Source organism: Petaurus breviceps, unplaced genomic scaffold (genome assembly GCF_028583685.1).
Source record: "Petaurus breviceps papuanus isolate PSGF00001 unplaced genomic scaffold, PetGlider_PUasm1.0 76, whole genome shotgun sequence".
NCBI classification, from domain to species: Eukaryota; Metazoa; Chordata; class Mammalia; order Diprotodontia; family Petauridae; genus Petaurus; species Petaurus breviceps.
Window position 1 is genome coordinate 46,753,548 of NW_027186473.1, and position 18,001 is coordinate 46,771,548.

The 18,001-nt window shown below is 38.7% G+C and overlaps 1 protein-coding gene, 1 long non-coding RNA gene and 1 pseudogene across 6 annotated transcripts in view; 1 reads left to right on the forward strand and 2 right to left on the reverse strand.

The window, feature by feature from the left end:
- The window catches only part of GAB1 (GRB2 associated binding protein 1), a 206,960-nt gene that overhangs the window by 19,678 nt on the left and 169,281 nt on the right, over positions 1-18,001 (forward strand). The window lies entirely within an intron of this gene.
- LOC138175117 (uncharacterized) lies at positions 4,964-8,386 on the reverse strand. Its single transcript, XR_011171883.1, has 2 exons — positions 5,820-8,386; positions 4,964-5,523 (listed from the first exon to the last, which is right to left on the reverse strand). It is a non-coding gene; the product is annotated as an uncharacterized lncRNA (long non-coding RNA).
- Positions 12,001-15,091, reverse strand: LOC138175116 (dnaJ homolog subfamily A member 1 pseudogene; annotated as a pseudogene).

The window sequence follows — 18,001 nt, forward strand, 5'->3', positions numbered from 1 at the left end:
TCAAAATCTTGTAGAAGTGAATGCTGAAAACTAAAAATAAATAAATTTATGAAAATAATATTTTTCTTCTTTTCAGACAAAGGTACTTTGACTTGGTAGATTTCCTTATTCCGTAAAATGGTGGAATTTTAAAAAATTATATTTAAATTTTTTTTCCTGTAATTTTGAGTATTAGTAATTGGTAATATACATACATAGCTATGTAATCTCACTTAGTCATAGGCACCCATCATTGGTTTGGTCTTTGCTGGGAAAAGTATGAATAATTTTTTAGGGGTAGTCATATTTAAGTAATCATATGCAACAAAAAAATTCCTTTGTAGTCTTGAATTTTCATTGTTTTAGGAGTATATTAGAATGCTATAAGGTAATTATATTTTTCTTTATAAAAATCATTCTTTATTTATATCCCAGGAACTGTCCCTTATAACAAAGACCTTATAACAAAGAATTCTTTTTTAGAAAAGAGAAAGAAGAGAAAAAATCCAGCAAAATGCATGAATGATATAATTAAATTTTAACTTAATTCTTATAATTTATAGGTATAGGAGAGATAGTGAGGACCTTAAAACACTGGATTACATCAGGCAGTTTTTTCCTTTTTATACCATCTACTGAAAATATGCTTTTAAAAATGCTGTTGATAATAATTTCTTATTATTAAAAAACTGTTTATTATTAAAGTATAGTGCCTATTTCTTTGGCCTCATAACAACTTTCTGTTTACTTAGATTTGACCAGAAGGTAGTGCTTGGTATAAAGATTAGTATTGGATTAAAAACTATCTTGCTTCTTCATGTTGGGTTGTAGGTACTTATAAAGAGTGTTAAGGGACATAGAAAAAAATGAAAAGTATTGTGGGGTAATGAGTGGAAAGATTCTTTTGGAGTCTGAGGATCCTTCATCTCTGAACCTCTGTTTCTTTGTCTATAAAATAAAAGGATTAGACATCCAGAGGCAGCTAGCTCATTGAACAGAACTGAGCTTGGAGTCAGGAAGACCTGCATTCAAATTCAGACTCAGAAACAAGTGATACAATCTTAGACAAATCACATGATGAGCTTCTGTTTGCCTCAGTTTCCCCAGTTGTAAATTGGAGATAATAATAGCACCTCCATCCCAGGTTTGTTTTGAGGATCAAATGACCCCTTCAAATGAGGTGATATTTATAAAATGCATAGTACATTTCCTGGTATGTAATAAGTACTTAATAAATGTTTGTTCACTTTGAAATCCTATGTTCCTGCAAATCTTAATTAGCAATAGGTAACTATTCATTTTTATATAGTGGTATATAGAACTTGTACAGTTCTACAGTTGTCCTCAGACCATCTTTGATAGTGGGTAGTTTTTGTCTGTACTGTTTGTTACCAAGTGAACCAGAAGGGACAGTGAATAGAGTACTGGATTTAGGGTCAGGAATTTGTGACTCCAAACAAGTCACTTTACCTCAGTTTCCCCATCTGTAAAATGGGGATAATAATAGTACTTACTTCACAGGGTTATTGGGAGAGCCAGATGAAATGATAAGTGCAAAGTTCCTTGCAAACCATAAGGCTCTACTTTTAACTTACTAAAAGAAAATGACCCTGGCTTACATTTTAAATTTTTCCTGAGCTGGTGTTACAGTTCACTTTTTAGAGAGAGAGCTCATTATTTTGCTGATTGAGGTTCTCAGGGACTTGGATATTGAAAGCTTATGTTTGTCTACCTTCTTTCATGGCTATTTTTTACTGTAACTTTGTATGTTTTCAAGCCCTGTTAATAGAATGCATTTTCATAACAGTTTGAAATGTATATGTATGTTTAGAGGTGGGAAGACACTAAAAGTATGCCAGAAAAATCATGTTGGATCATAGGACTTAGAGCTGGAAGTGGCCTTAAAGATCATTTAGTCTAGCATTCTTACTTGTCAGATGAGGAAACTGAGGCTGTATAGTATATCCGTGGGAAGGCTGGGATTTGAATCCAGATCCTCTTCTTTCCAATCCAGTGTTCTATTACACGTGGAGGACATGGTCATGAGGAAGAGGTTTCAATGGTGTTCTGTTATAGGTGTGTGTTTTGTCTCGACCTGTATTTCATCGGAGTGAGGAAGCGGCCACTGTGGAAATTTCCTGCACAGATGCAGATCGGTAACCCTGCTGTTACTTATAGTCTTGGAGAGTGGTCCAGGATACACAGAAGTTAAGTAAGGATGTGCTGTGGTCACCAAGTTAGTGTGTGTTGGAAAGCCAGATTTGAACCTGTGTTTTCGCGCTGCCTCTCAATGTATATGCATCCATCTGTGTGTATGTATCTTTTTCATACTCTTATTTAGAATTAAAATTTCAGTCATGTGTATTCCTAAAGAAGATAAACATTTTTCCATATTCCTTTGCTAGTTGGTATCTGCCAAATACAAGTTGTCTTTTTCCCTATACTGCAGGCATTATGCTGGTGTCTTATATATTGCTCTTTAGCTGTATAATTCCATTATTAATGAGAATAATAACCTACATTTATATATTATTTTGCATATTATCTCATTTGCCCTGCATTTTAATTATAAGTACGTAATTCTGCATAAAAGTGCAACCAGAAGAAATTGAAAACAAACATGTGTCAACATTGGGCCAATTAAGTTCAGAAATTCAGACTACCTAGACAGGGGCAGCACTTTTTAATTTATGCTTCATGGCCCTGAAATAGCATAAATCTGCCCAGATCCCTTTAGCTTAACCACACAAACTCTTTAGCATGGCTGGGGGGAGGCATTCAAAGACAGCCTTAAAAGCAAGAAGGCAGGAGAGGATGAACTGTTTGCTTCTTTTACAGTAGTTGGCAGCCAGTTATGTGGGATTTGCTCACCTGATCCTCCTAGATGGTCCTATGTGTGTTCAAGTTTGGAAATCTCACACCTCTTCCTTCCCTTCTGCCCTTGAGAAAAAATGCCTTTTGGATCCCAGATTGAGGGATTACTTTAATGTTGGCTATGTGAGAATGAGTCACCATAAGGAAAGCTCAAATCTCATTCATACCTTTACTCCCTGTACCTTTAATTATTTTTGGAAACTTGAGTTTCGATGTGAGGAATTCAGACAAATATGGTCAGATATCCAGTTAAGTGTCAGGCAGACCTTGAACACAGGTCTTCCCGTTTCTAAGGGCAGCCTTCTTCATAGTGTACCCCACTGCCTCTCTTATCAAGTCAACAAGCCTTTATTAAATGCTTACTATGTACCAGACATTGCCCCTGCTTTCAAGAAGCTCCCATTCTAACAGGGGAGATAACATGTGAACAACTCAGTGAGCATTTATTAAGCTCCTATTGTATGCCAGGCACTGTGCTAAGTGCTGGGGATGCAGAGAAAAACAAAAATGGCCCCTGTCTTCAGTCTAATGGAAGAGACTGCACACAAACAACTGTGTACAAACAAGATCGATAGTTTACCTGGGAAATAGAATTTTTTGTTCAACTGACCATAAAGTATTGTGGTCTAAGTTCTGAAATCCTGATTGCACAACCCAAATGCATATGAGAAATCTCATTAGTTTTCCTAGGGATAGGCAGAGTGAGTGTAAATCATTGATGAGCCTGATTTTGTGGTCAAGGTTTGGAATTTACAGAAAATTCATGGGCCTGTGCTCCAAGGATGATGATGATGATGATAGTGATACTAATAGCTAACACTTACATAGTGCCATCTGTGTCCCAGGCACTGTGCCTATGTATGTGTGCATGTGTGTATGGATATGTGTAGGTAGGGATGTGTACATACACATGTACACACATACATAACTACATAACAATATACTAATATATACATACACGTGAATATGCACATATATGCCTATAAATATATACAATGTATTCACATATATAAATATACACACATATATACACATACACATATAACAATATATACAGACACATACATAAATATATACACACGTAATACACATATAAACATACACAATATACATATACACAACACACACATGCACCCACATATACATGTATACACATACATACACACACCACGCACACACATACAGGCACAGATATACACATGTGCACACACATGGAAGAAGTATATATACACACAAACATAGATATGTTATATATGTAAATAAAAATCTCATTAGATCCTCACAATAACCCAGGAAAATCGGTACTATTATTATCCCCATTTTATAAATGAGGAAACTGAAGCAAATAGCTGTTAAGTGACTTGCCCAGGGTCACAAAACTAGTATGTGTTTGAGGCTATCTTTGAACTCAGGTCTTCCTGCTTCCAGACATGGTTATCTATTCACTGGGCTGCCTAGCTGCCAAGGAGGCCATTGATGGGAAAAGCTTACAAATACCAAAATCAAGAAGCAGAAAACTGAATACAAAGTGGATAACCATTAATTGGTACAAGAGAATGTAAGTTCCTTGAGGGCAGAGACACTTTCTATCTTTCTTGTAGGCATCTTCATCTCCTAGCACAGTGTCTGGCAGACATTTGCTTAATAAAATGCTTAGCTGATTTGTTGAAATGAATGGCCAACCTAATTGTGGCATGTGGATGCCATGAAATATTATTGGGTTGTCAGGAGAAATGACAACATGTAAGAAATGATGAATGTGAGAAATTCAGACAAACACAGGGAGACCTTTGGAAACTGATAGCAGCAAAGAAAGCAGAACCAGAACAACATATACAATGACCATGATAATCTAAATGAAAAGCGGGACTAAAAAAGGCGTCAGAATTCAGATTAGGCACAATATATCATCTTGGTTCCAGAGAACTTATGATGAAACATACTTCCTCTACTTCCCTAGGTAGAGAGCAGGCTGTGGGGTGTGGGTGGTTTAGGGAGTACGTAGTATAAATATCTCCCTTTCCAGACCACTTTTCTTATCAGTAAAATGAAGGTGCTAGCTTGACCTTGTGACTTCCTTTTAGTCTTAAATCTGTGGTTAATTGATCACTTTTTTTTTCCATTCATAAAACTTTTATTCCACTTACATCAACTTAATACACATGTTCTTAACAATTATGCTTGGATTGTTCATGAAAATTTCATAAGACGTTAAACAAAGCTAGCCATCATCTCAAGTTATTTTCCTGTTAACTATTTTTACAGCACATGCATGTTAGGCAAGTATCAAAAAACACAAAAGCAAAAAGCCTAAAAAAAGTTAAATACATGGGTTTTTTGTTTTACTGCTATGCTTGATATACAGTGACTTTACGAATATCAAGCAATTCATTTTTACTGCATCTTTACTTGTACATTTGTTCTTAGGTTGTCTAAACCATTTAAATACAAATAAAATGAGTGTAGCAAAAATAATGAAAGTGAACAGCAGGTAACTTTACAAATAATGGAATGTGAACCGTTTCTGCCCTTCTCCAGAGTAAATTGACTGGGTTAAAACTTTGTCTTAAGGAACTTTATGATTGCAACTGCAATCATAAAGGTGTACACGTTGAGATTGTGTATTCCACAGATACACATGGAATGACATGTAATATCTATGGGACATCTCTTTCTACCACAGCCATGAGTCTCCAACCCTGAAGTACCCACAGTAACTACACCTGTGGCTGGAACCAATTATCCCTTTATTCCCCCCTCCCCCCCACCATGACAGACCAATATGTAGGCAGTTTTCTTTGCTTAGACATGGAAGCTGTTTTAACACTGGCCTTGTGAAACCACAATGTACCAAAAGTACTATGCCAAACATGTAAAACATGTATAAAAAATTCCATATTGGCCACCTTAGATGAAAACAGATAACTCCCCAAATGTTAACTGGCTCTACTCCCCTAATATTAAACATAAAAACCACATGGGAAATATAGAAATCCAAATAGAAGTAACATAAACCTGTCATAAGTTATAAACAAAAACTATTTGTGGGACAGCATGGATGACAAATGGTCTACTTTGTAAATTTTAGAATGAGGCAGACAAAAGTTAGAAGGCTGGTTAATTCTCCCTTCCTTCTCCTGCTTCAGCTTCATCTCCTTGGGTGTCCAATGTCCACAATGTCAAGTAGTCTCTCAGTAATTGCATTATTAGTGTGCTGTCTTTATGTGATTCTTCACTTAATGTATCAAGTTCAGCAATGGCTTCATCAAAAGCTATCTTTGCAAGGGACCAGGCTTTCTCTGGAGAGTTCAGGTTCTCATAATAGAACACAGAGAAGTTCAAGGCCAGACCCAGTCTTATAGGATGTGTTGGTTGCATCTCCTTTTTTTTTTTTTTTTAAAGCAATCAGGGTTAAGTAACTTGCTCAAGGTTACAAGGCCAGTTATTTCTGGGTGTGGTGCTGGGTATCTGAGCCCGGACCTGATCCAGGTCATCCCGACACTGGAGCCGGTGCTCTTACTCACTGAGCCACCTGGCCGCCCCTAAGCAATTGGGGTTAAGTAACTTGCTCAAGGTTACACGGCCAGGTGTTTCTGGGTGGGTGCTAAGTATCTGAGCCCAGGATTCGATCAACAGGTCTTCTCAACACTGGAGCCGGTGCTCTTACTCTCTGTGCTACTCGGCCGCCCCTGCATCTCCTTTTTGCTGATTTCAAATGCTTCGTGATATGCTTGTTGTGATTGATCCACTATTCCTTTCTTGTCATCACCAGCAGCAACCTCAGCCAAATAATGGTAAAGAAAGATTAGAAAGTGAGGTTGGTGACCTTGAATAGTCTTTCCTCACTTAAATCCAGTTCTCTTTCAAGTCATGGCATCACCTTCCTGATGGCATGGTCCTCTTCAAGAAGGAAGGACAATCAACGAGTTTTGCAGATAAGGAAATTGAGGCCCCACAGAGGCTCTTTATCCAGGTCACACAGATGACAAATGAGGAAACCTTTCTCAGCCTGGATTTGAACGTAGATGCTTTGGTTCCATAGTCCTACATTGTCTCATGCTTTAGTTTCTTCCTTTGCAGAAGAGAAATGTCCACCTGTTTCACTGGGTTTTTGAAAGATGAAGGAAGCTTTAAAGTACTTTGTTGTCATCACAGTACAGTGAAATGAATGCTGGGGGGCAGTTAGGTGGAGCAGTGAATAGAGCACTGGCCCTGTAGTCAGGAGGACCTGAGTTCAAATCCTGACTTAGACACACTTACCAGCTGTGTGACCTTGGGCAAGTCACTTAACCCCAATGGTCTTGCCTCCTCTCCCCCCCAACCCCCCCCCCCCAAAAAAAAAAAAAAGAAAGTTGGATTTGGCGGCAGGAGACCCGAGTTCTAATCCTGGCTCTGACACTACCCATAGGACTTTTCTGGGCTTTAGTTTCCTTGTCTGTAAACTGAGGAGATTGGATGACCTTAAAGGTTTTTTCCAACCCTAAGTGTGATCACCTTATGTGGGGCACTTAAGGAGTATAAATTGTTAATGATTAATGCTTTTATATTGATAGAAGGGGCATACCGGCCGGGAGTCAGTTGAGCATCAAGCCACGAATCTATTTCTGTGTTTGTATGTGACACATTTGTGCAAAACCAGTCTCCCTACATGAGTATTTGGAGTTGGCAGTGGTTCAGACAAACAGTAATCTCAGTGAGCAACTATTTGGCACATCTCTTTTAACCTGCACTGGTTAGATTCTCACCAGGAAAGGGAGGGGTTAAGTGATGCAAGTATTATGTTGACCTCATTAGCATATTGTGAATAACCATATTTGAATGGATGCTATTGAAGCCAAGACCTTTGGAGGACAGCCAAGTGAGCCATGGGTCCCAGGGCAAATTCTGGGAGGATTAACATTAAGAATTGTAAAGATATGGTCTTGTCAAATTGGTGGTTTCTTTTGCCCCCTACATGAGGGAAGATTTGGAAGATGCTGTAGACATTATGATCAAAGGGGGAAAAAAAGCTTTTACTTTTTAAAAATTTAAATGTTTATCGATATCTTTTGTTTTTCTATCATCTTTATTTCCCAGTGTATCTTTCCCCTCCCTGCCCCAGAGACCTATCCCTTATAACAAAGAATAATGAAGAAATAAAAAGTTCAGCAAAAATAACTAGTGCATCATCCAAATCCAACATCTTATGTGGTGCTCCACACCCATAGCAGCCCACCTCATCAAAGAAGGGAGGTGTGCATTTATATCTCTTCCTGAGGTGGGATGAGTTGAACTGCCCCTTGACTGTACAGGTGGTAGGTAGAGAGGGCAGGAAAGGAGGGAAAATTTTGACTGTTTTTACTTCATCATTTGGGCTCATCCAACATGGTGGCTTCTTTCTTTCTTTCTTCCTTTCTTCCTTCCTTCCTTCCTTCCTTCCTTCCTTCCTTCCTTTCTTTCTTTCTTTCTTTCTTTCTTTCTTTCTTTCTTTCTTTCTTTCTTTCTTTCTTTCTTTCTTTCTTTCTTTCTTTCTTTCTTCCTTCCTTCCTTCCTTCCTTCCTTCCTTTCTTTCTTTCTTTCTTTCTTCTTCCTTCCTTCCAATTAGGTGACTCAGACACAAATATAGTAGCACTCTTTTGGGGGATCTCCTCTCTTCCTATCACCCCTTTATTCTCTAAATATATTTAGATATAGGGAATATCCCAAACAGTAAGTTTTATTTATATTTTTTTAATGTCACAGTGACTTCTACTTATTCCTTCTCCTTCACCCCCAAAATGAGCTGACCCTTGTAAAAAAAATTTTTTTTAAATCAAAACCCACCAGCACAAGGACAAATCTGACAGTATATACATCATCTCACACCTTCAATCTCATACCTCAGTCTAAGGAAAAAAGAAATTGGTTTTTTCCTCTTATTCAGGGCCAGAATTGATTATTAAAATTATTTAGCATTCAGCTTTATTTTTTTTCTTTTCCCTTCCATTATAGCCATTATATTTATTGTTTTTCTAGTTCTGTTATTCCATGATGAATCTGATTATAAAAGCCTTCTCATGTTTCATAAATGCGTTTTATTGGCAACTCTAAACAAGCTTGATTTCTTCTTCTTTTTCTTATCCCTTACTACATCACATCTGAACCCCCTTTATAATAGCTAATAGAACTCTTTAAGGTTAGGCACTTTTTTTTTTAAAGTTTTCTTTGGTTTTGTGTCCTTCTGGGTATGCCAGGTATTACACACTCAATACTTGATGATTGCTCAGATCACATGAGTCCTAGCCCAAATGAAATCTTAGATATCACAGATTATATTAGATAAGATATCTTATCTCTAAGCTTCCAACATCTGGCTCCTTCTGTATGCTCCTGAATTGTTTTTCTGTTTTTTAATGAATATTCATGATCTTACTCCTTGTTTACCTGGTCCAAACACCAAGTCCAGGTTGTAGGAATAAGACAATGCTGCTTAGATATTTTTCTCCATAGTAATGACTTCTCTCAGGACTGAGCCAGCATCAGGTTGGCATTCAAGGATGAGAAGATGGGGCTTGTTTGCCTAGATGTATGTTTTAGTTCCTTTGGCATATTTCGGAAAAGGTACCTACTCATCTAATTTTTTTTTTTTACCAGCTTTCCTGTTGTGGTGGGAACATTTGAGGGTTTGAATGTTCTAGCAGTAGGTCTTAGTAAGTTGATAACTTGGGTCTAGGTGGGCATTTGTCATAGCAGTGTGCCTTTCATAACTGGGAGATGGGTGGGTTCTACACAGTTGATTCCTATGTGAGTTATAATGGAAAGAACAAGCCTGAGAAAAAGTAAGTCAGATGGTCCTTAAACTTGGAAACCTAAAAAACTTAGGACACAACAGAATTCATCGAATTCCCCCTCCTCCCTCAGATGAAACATCCCTTCACCATACCTTTAAAAAAAAGTATCTTGGGGGCAGCCAGGTGGTGCTGTGAATAGAGCACCAGCCCTGGAGTCAGGAGGACCTGAGTTCAAATCCGCCCTCAGACACTTAACATAAAAACTAGCCGTGTGACCTTGGGCAAGTCACTTAACCGCCCTCCAAAAAAAGCAAAAAAAAAGTATCTTGAGCATTGAAAACCAAATAAAAGTCAGATTTTTTTGGCCTTTTTTCTGCTGTTATGAGAGTTTCTTAAATTGAGAACTTAGACAGTTGTATTTCTACTTATTTCTATTCAAATCTTGACCCTGCTAGTTCTTTGTGTGACCTTGGGCAATTCACTTCCCTTTTGTAAGTCTTCATTTTAGCATATTTTAGGTGTTGGGCTGGACTAATTAACATCTTTTATGTGTTGGACCCTTTTAAAAATTAGAATAATGTCTTTAGATACATAAAATTACATAATACATAAGAAAAGGAAACCAGTTATATTGAAACACAGTAAGGAAACAAGCATTTATTAAACACTGCCCTTGTGATGGTGATGGGCACTGTGCTAAGCCCTTTACAAATATTTTATCTCATGATGCTTACAACAACGTGGGAAGTAGGTGCTGCTATTCTTCCCATTTTAGAGATGAGGAAACTGAACTGGAGGCCAAGGGACTTGCCCAGGGTCACACAGGTAGTAAATGTGGGAGATCAAATTTGAACTCACATCTTCCTGACTCCAGGCCCAGCATTGTTTTAAAAAGGAAATTGGATCCTAGGCTAACCAGCCTTCATTCCCCTCCCACCTGTGTTTTGGACTTTCTGGACTTTGACACCATTCCCCCTTGGGGGTCCCAACAGCCCTTTCACTTTCTCAGCTTCTTTTTGTGTGTATCTTCTATTAAAATGTAAGTTCTTTGAGGGCAGGATCTGACTTTCTTTTTACTTGTGTTTGTAGCACCATTGCTTGGCATGTAGTAAGTACTTAAAAATACTCGTTTCCTTATTGTCTAGTAGGTTAAATCGAGCTTGTGGTTTTAATAAAATTTTAAAAATGAACATACAAATTTAATTTTCTGTTTCAAATTGCATTTGTTAAATTATGAGCAGCTTTGGTTGACTTTCTGTGATTATTCCTGTGATGTATTAGATTTAATACGTGTACAGTGTTGGCTAATTGCAAAGGGTTGATTCTGGTAAGATCACATTTACTTTTAGTTGATTATAAATGCCTTTTGTTGTTGAGTAGTCATGTCTGATTCTTTGTGACCCTTTTCGGAGATTTTATTGGCAAAGATACTAGAATGATTTGTCACTTTCTTCTCTAATTCACTTTACAGATGAGGTAACTGAAGCAGAGATTAAATGACTTGCCCAGGATCACACAGCTAGTGTCTGAGGCCAGATTTGAACTCAGTTTTTCTTGACTCTAGGTCTGGTATTCTATCCTGAGCCACCTACCTGCCCTTATAAATGCCTAAAAAAGATTTAAAAAAATTTTTTTGGCTGGATATTATAAACTTGAACAGGTTTTTGGATTTAACAACAATATGCTATTAATAAGCACTTCTGCTTTTTGCTTTTTGTGATAGTTGCAAATTAAAAAAAAAGTAAGAAAGCTTTAGCCTGTTGGGTGAACCCCTTTTAGGAAACAGAGGCACAGACCTGGATAAGAGTCCTTCTTGATGGTCAGATACAGATAGGGATGCTTGTGCATGTTTGGAGGAGAGCACTCATTGAAGAGAACACCAGGCTTTTGGAGTCTTGGAATAAAATGCTACATCCATTACTTAGGAGACATCAGTTGGCTGCTTATAGTGCTGTAATATTGAAACATCCACTCTAATACTATTCATCATTTAGTGCCTCTGGGGATGATGTCAGCGCCTCCAAGGAGCGGTAGATACAGAGTTTTCACTTTGAAACAGGTGAACTCAAATAGCTGAAACAACTTACTGAGATTACCCAGTGCCATAGTGAAACTGAGACTAACCTCAGCGCTCCTGGCCAGAGGCCCGCATTTGTGCCAGGCTGGCATGCCTGTGGGTGGCAAGAAGATAGCAGCTACAGATTATTTCTGTAGGATGCTTGGAGAATTTATGCCCAAATGTCATTTTTTTTCCCATCTTCATATTAGTTTTTTTAATTTAAATTTTAATTAATTAATTAAGTTTTAAAGATGTTAAATTTGGATAATGGACTCTTTCCTAGTCTGGCCTGCTTGTGGTGGTTCCGAGTCATCCCTGAGGAATTTTGATTGTGTGCAATGTTTATAATCTATTATTTTGGTTACAAAGTGTGATGGGAAGTGATAGGAATGAGGAGGCTACTTCAGGTGTAGTGAGGTTTAACTAATTTAACCAATGTTCTGACTTGTCCTACTCTGGGTTGGCTCTCAGGCTTGTTTACATATTGTATAATCCAAACTGGCCTGTCTTGTTGGGTAGGTTCAGTTGTAAATTGCAGAGCTAAGTAAATGCATGACAACATTTTAAATAACATAAGCTTAGTAGCACTTTTAGGGATGGCGATGCCACTGTCCGCCAACTGCCAGGGCCCAGGGTGGGGGAGGCTCCCCTTTTGTGCTTTGCTTCCCAACCCTCTTTTTTTTTTTGGCCATGCCACATGGTATATTTGGGGATTTTGCCACTGAGGAATCAGAAACCAAGATGTGGACTGTCAGGAAAATTTTGTAAAGGCCTGGCTGTAAGACACAGGCTTCTTTCCCTTTTAATCTACAATCCATGAAGACATTTCTCTTACTTGTAGAGTTACATTGGTTACATTTATTGTAGTTTTACTCTTTATAAGCAGTTCTATTAGATGTTCTTTGTACTTTTGGATTTTTTGCTTGTATAGGCCCAATATTAAGTTTCTCTATCCCATCCTAAATCAACATTTTATTTACCGAGGCAGATTTCTCCACACTTGTTCTTGACAATCTGTTAATAAATTGCAATTACAATGTTATAAAGATGCCTAGCTTCTACTATTTACAGATTCCTTATATGATCTTGACGATGGAAACTGAAACCTCGAAAAACATTTACAGCTACAGCTTGCAATCTGGTCAAGCATTAAAACAGTTAAAATATAAAGCATTAAACTAGTTAAAACAAACATTAAGCTAGTTGGCCTAAATATAACAAAGTCAAACTTAAATTAGTGGCTCTCATCCTGCATTCATGTACATAAAAGAACCTCTTTCTTATTTGTTATTTGGTAAAACAAACTAGTTAAATCTAAGTATAGCAAAATTAACTTAATTAGGTGGCTGTCACCCTGCATTCACTGAATATAAAGAATCCCTTTCCCAATCAACATTTAAGAGTTACCCTTTTTCTGCCCCAGTTCAGTTCCCAAACCAAGCAAACCCCAAACAGTAGTTAGCATTGGGGGTCCATATTACAGTGAATGGAGAGAGCCAGAGGCAGGACTGGTTTTTACTAGAATTTTTTTTTAAATAACAGCATAATGGCAAAACAGAAAGAAATTCATTCTAAAACCCTAAACCCTCATAGATTCGGGGTTATCATAAACTGTAGTAAATAAAACACCTTCTCTAAAGAATGGGGTTTAAATTTACCCTTGGCATACCACATGTAATCAGAATTATTTGTTATATACAAACAACACCTAAGCAATACAGCAGAAGCATCACAACAAACCCCAATTTGACAACCATACAGACCAGAACATCAACATATTAAAGTTTTCTGATGGTGAATTCAGTACAAAATTTTAATTTCAGAGCTTAACAATTATAAATGCTTGTGTACATGTAGTCAACCAAAAATCAAACCTCAGTCTAAGCCACTGCATATACACATTGAAACAAAAAGTACAAGTCATGAAAAAAATGCTTGGGGGCTTCTTTACCATAAGGAAATAATTAACTGCCTTGCACACTGAACACCATAAATTGCAAAGTCAGCACTTTATATTACTGATTTTATTAACTTTTAAAAATACAACTGTAGTTGAATATTACAACAGAAACAATAGCTAGTAGTGAGTGCATTAAGATGATTGTAGTCCTTCACTCATTCACTACTGCATACAAAAGCCAGCATTACAATGAAGAGTATTCACTGGCGCCACCCCCCCATTAAGAGGTTTGACACTGAACCCCATCTCTGGGATGATGCTCATCATCCTCATAAGCTTCTCCATTGTAATGTCGTCTTCTTTCTTGAGATGGATCAAAGTCCACCAGTTCTACCTGATCCATATCTTCAGTCTCTTCTACTTCCTTTCAGGCAGTAATTTTTCAAACAAAGATAGCTTGTCTGATGAAAGAAAGCCATTCTCTGGGAAATTTACCTTGAACTCAATTATTAGAATTCCTTTCTCATAAGGTCAGTGATAAATGGGCATACCTTCATTCAGCACACATTTAATATCTCCATATTTAACAATCTGACCAGGATGAGAAGTAATGACTTTAGTTCTATTATCAAGAGTTGTTATTGGTTTCTGAAAGCCACGTAATGCTTCAACCAACTGGATATTCTACCTTTGATAACTACAATTCGTATATGTGAAAAGGTCCTCACCACGTCGTGTAAATATAGCATTGTCCTTCTGATTCAAAACAATGATAATATCTCCTGGCTCAAGTCCTGGCTCCTGGTTAGCTTCACCATGGAATGTTATCTTCTGACCATCTTTCATACCTTTGTCAGTATGAACCTCCAGAATCTTCTTCTCTCGAACAATTTTTCTTCCATTACAGCTTTTACATCTATCTTTAGGGCTGATTCATTCCCCATGTCCTTGGCATTCCATGCAAACTTACTGAATTTGCTGAACCATTCCAGGTCCTATCTGATGAATTCTTATTTGCATTCCAGTACCTCTGCAATTGGGACAGCATTCTACAGCTCCTTTCTTACCGCCAGGACTTCACATTTATCACAAATTACATTCTTTTGCAAAGCAAGTTTTCTCGTTGCACCATTATATAAATCTTCTAAGGTCACTGACAACTGATGAACGACATTTTTACCTCTCAGCTTCCTTTGCATTCTTCCACCTCCTCCAAAAAACATAAAAGATATCCGCTGGAGAACCAAAGCCAACACCAGAACCACCCTCTTTGATGGCTTGTTCTCCACCTTTGTCATATAATTCTCTCTACTTTGCATCAGAAAGCACTTCATAAGCTTGAGAAATTTGCTTGAACTTATCTCCTTCATTACGATTCTTATCTGGGTGATATTTTAAGGCTAGTTTTCTATATGCCTTTTTTAGTTCTTCCTGAGAGGCATTGGGTTTTACCCCCAAAACATCATAGTAAGTAGTTTCCCTCACCGTTTTTTATAGCCGCGCTCGCCGGTACGCCCGGTTTCGAAATGCCCATGTCGGGGGGGTAGGGTGTGGGGGGACCACCCAGAAGCCAGTTGGGATGTTAGGGGATCGAGTGGAAGAAAGAGAATACTGGGGGGGGGGGGCGGGGGCTGGTGGGGCTCGGGGCGAGTTCTTGTGCGCGGAGCTGGAGCAGCGGCAGCTGCTGCCCTCCGCTTCTGAGTTTTCTGGAAAGTTACTCCCCAACCCTCTTTTTGTCCAGGTAGTGAGAGTTTGTTATTTTCCTGTAGCTGACAGAAAATGTGTCCCAGCCATGGTAAGATGACTATTTCTTTTGACATCCAGCTCACAGAATAGACTCATAGAATTATGCATTTTAACAGCTAGCTTTTGGTGCCAGGCACAGTGGTGTATATAGTGAGCATCTGTATTGAGTTTTGCAGATGGCCTAAAAATATAGCAGTCTCCAAACCAGTTGAGGTTTTCAGCTACCATGTCCGTATAGGAGAACAGTGACGGGAGAAGACAAGTTCAAATTGAGGGTTTCCCTTTGCCTCAGCCATCTGAATGGACACCCATCACCCTTCCTCAGTTTCCACTTCAACTGAAGTTTGTGGGTAGGATAGTTGAACAAATTACACTTTATTAAGTTATGTTCCACTTTATTAAGATATGTCAACAAATTCCAATTTATTAAGCGTCTGTTTGGGTGTAGTCTCCTTTAAAATCCTCCATCTTTCTAGATCCATTAGCATTTATCCTGTGATGACAGGAAGATTGTACTCAGAGGTTTGAGGGGTCATTGCCAGTGGGGATGGAAATTTTAGTAGGAATCTATGAACTTGAAAAAGTTTCGAGTGTGTCTGTCTCAAGACTGCAGTTCAGAGAAGTGCATACATAGCCATGTTGGCCTCAGGGGAGATGAATCTTTTGACCAGAGCAATACCATTTGCACAGTTGAAGAGGGATCTTGATCTATGGTGGTGGAAGGGAACCTCCCCCTTCCCCCCCCACCCACTACCATACCATCATCATTGTAATAGCAGCTAACATTTATATAGTGCAAATTATTATCTCATTTGAGACTCACCACAAGGCTGGGTAGTAGGCGCTGTTATTATTTCTTGGCACAATGTCTGGCACATAGTAGGTGATTAGTAAATATTTATTAATTCATTATTATCACCTCCATTTTAGAGATGAGGAAACTGAAGCAGTTAGAGCCAGGGCCTCACAGCTTGTAAGTGTCTGAGGCCAGATTTGGTCAATTAGTCTTCCTGACTCCAGGCTCAGCACTCTTATCAGTTGTGCCACCCAGGTACCTCTGAGGGACACTGTGATACCATGACAAATCTCCCATTCCTGGGAGTATTAAAGAGTACAGAACACTGTACTCCCTAACCCCAGGGCTCTGGAAAGACAGAAAATTTACAAAGTTTAGATAAGACACACCTCTCTCTTCATATTCCTTATAGTTTAGTTCAGGGGTAGAGAACTGGGAGGCCACATGTGGCCCTCAAGTGTGGCTTCAGTCAAAGGGCTGCACTTGAGGACCTAGAGGGCCACATGTGGTCTCAAGGCCACAGGTTCCCTACCCCTGATCTTGTTAGTAAATGGTGTTTTAGAAACAATGATAATAGATACTTTTTTAGCCTGTCAAACAACAGACATCTGCTGTAATTCAGGCACTCAGAAAGCATCTATTAAATACTTGCTGTGTTTCTGGCAATATGGCAGATTGGAGATTCTAAGAAAGGAATAAAGCTGCCTCTAGGAAACCACATATACATATGAATGTAGAAACAAAATAAATGCAAGGAAATTCAGAGTTTGAGGAAAAGGGTGATGACCTAGAAGGTACTACCAGCTTGAGAGTGGGGGGCAGCAGGGGAAGGTGGGAGCAGAGAAGGCTTTTTGTATAGAAGGTTACTTGTTGAGATGAACTTTTTTTTTTTGGGAGGGGGGAAGGCAGGGCAATTGGAGTTAAGTGACTTGCCCAAGGTCACATGGCTAGTAAATGTGGCAAGTGTTTGAGGTTGGATTTGAACTTGGGTCCTTCTGACTCTAGGGCTAGTTCTATATTCACTGTGCCACCTAGCCGCCCCTGAGATGAACTTTGAAGGAAACCAGAAACTAAGAGGAGGAAATCAGGAGGGTCTGAATTCCAAGTATGAGAGAGAGAGAGACAGTGTGTGTGTGTGTGTGTGTGTGTGTGTGTTTGTTGGGGGGAGGAAGAGGAGTATAGCCTCTTCAGAAACTAGAAGATGAGACATGCAGTGTCATTTTGTAAGAAACAGTGGGCATGACTGACTAGATGCAGTCCAGTATACAGTAAAGGAGAATAACCTTGGAAAAATCATTTCACCAAGCCAGCCCAGCTGAACAATCCTGAACTGCAGAGGCGAAGATTATAGGATTTAGAGTTGGAAGGGACTTTTGAGGTCATCTATTCCATTCTCCTTATTTTAGAGATGAGGAAGCCAGAGCCCAGTTAAGCAATTTGCCCAGGATCACATCTTCACCAATGTTTTGAAAAATTGTCAGACAGTGACTTTGGACTCCAGACGGTGGAATTTTCCCAGATGAACGAAAATTCAACGATAAGCCCTTTTTAAACCTACCATAAATCCGTTGACCTTTAGAGCTGGAAAGGGGATCTTTAAAGACACATAGTCCAGACTTTAGCCTCCTCATCTTATGTCAGAGAAAACTGAGGTCCAGATAGGTGACAGTGGAAGGGGACACAGGATTTCATATCATGGTTCTGTCATATATGCCTGTGTTATGTAACCTTGGGCAAATAGTTTGATCTCAGTTTCCTCATCTGTAAATGACTATGATCTTAAGTTGTGCCGATTTTTCCTTAAAAAAGGGAGTTGGAAAGTGAGGTGGTCTTTTTTATTTGTTTTGGGGGTTTGGGCAAGGCAGTGGGGTTAAGTGACTTGCCTAGGGTCACACAGT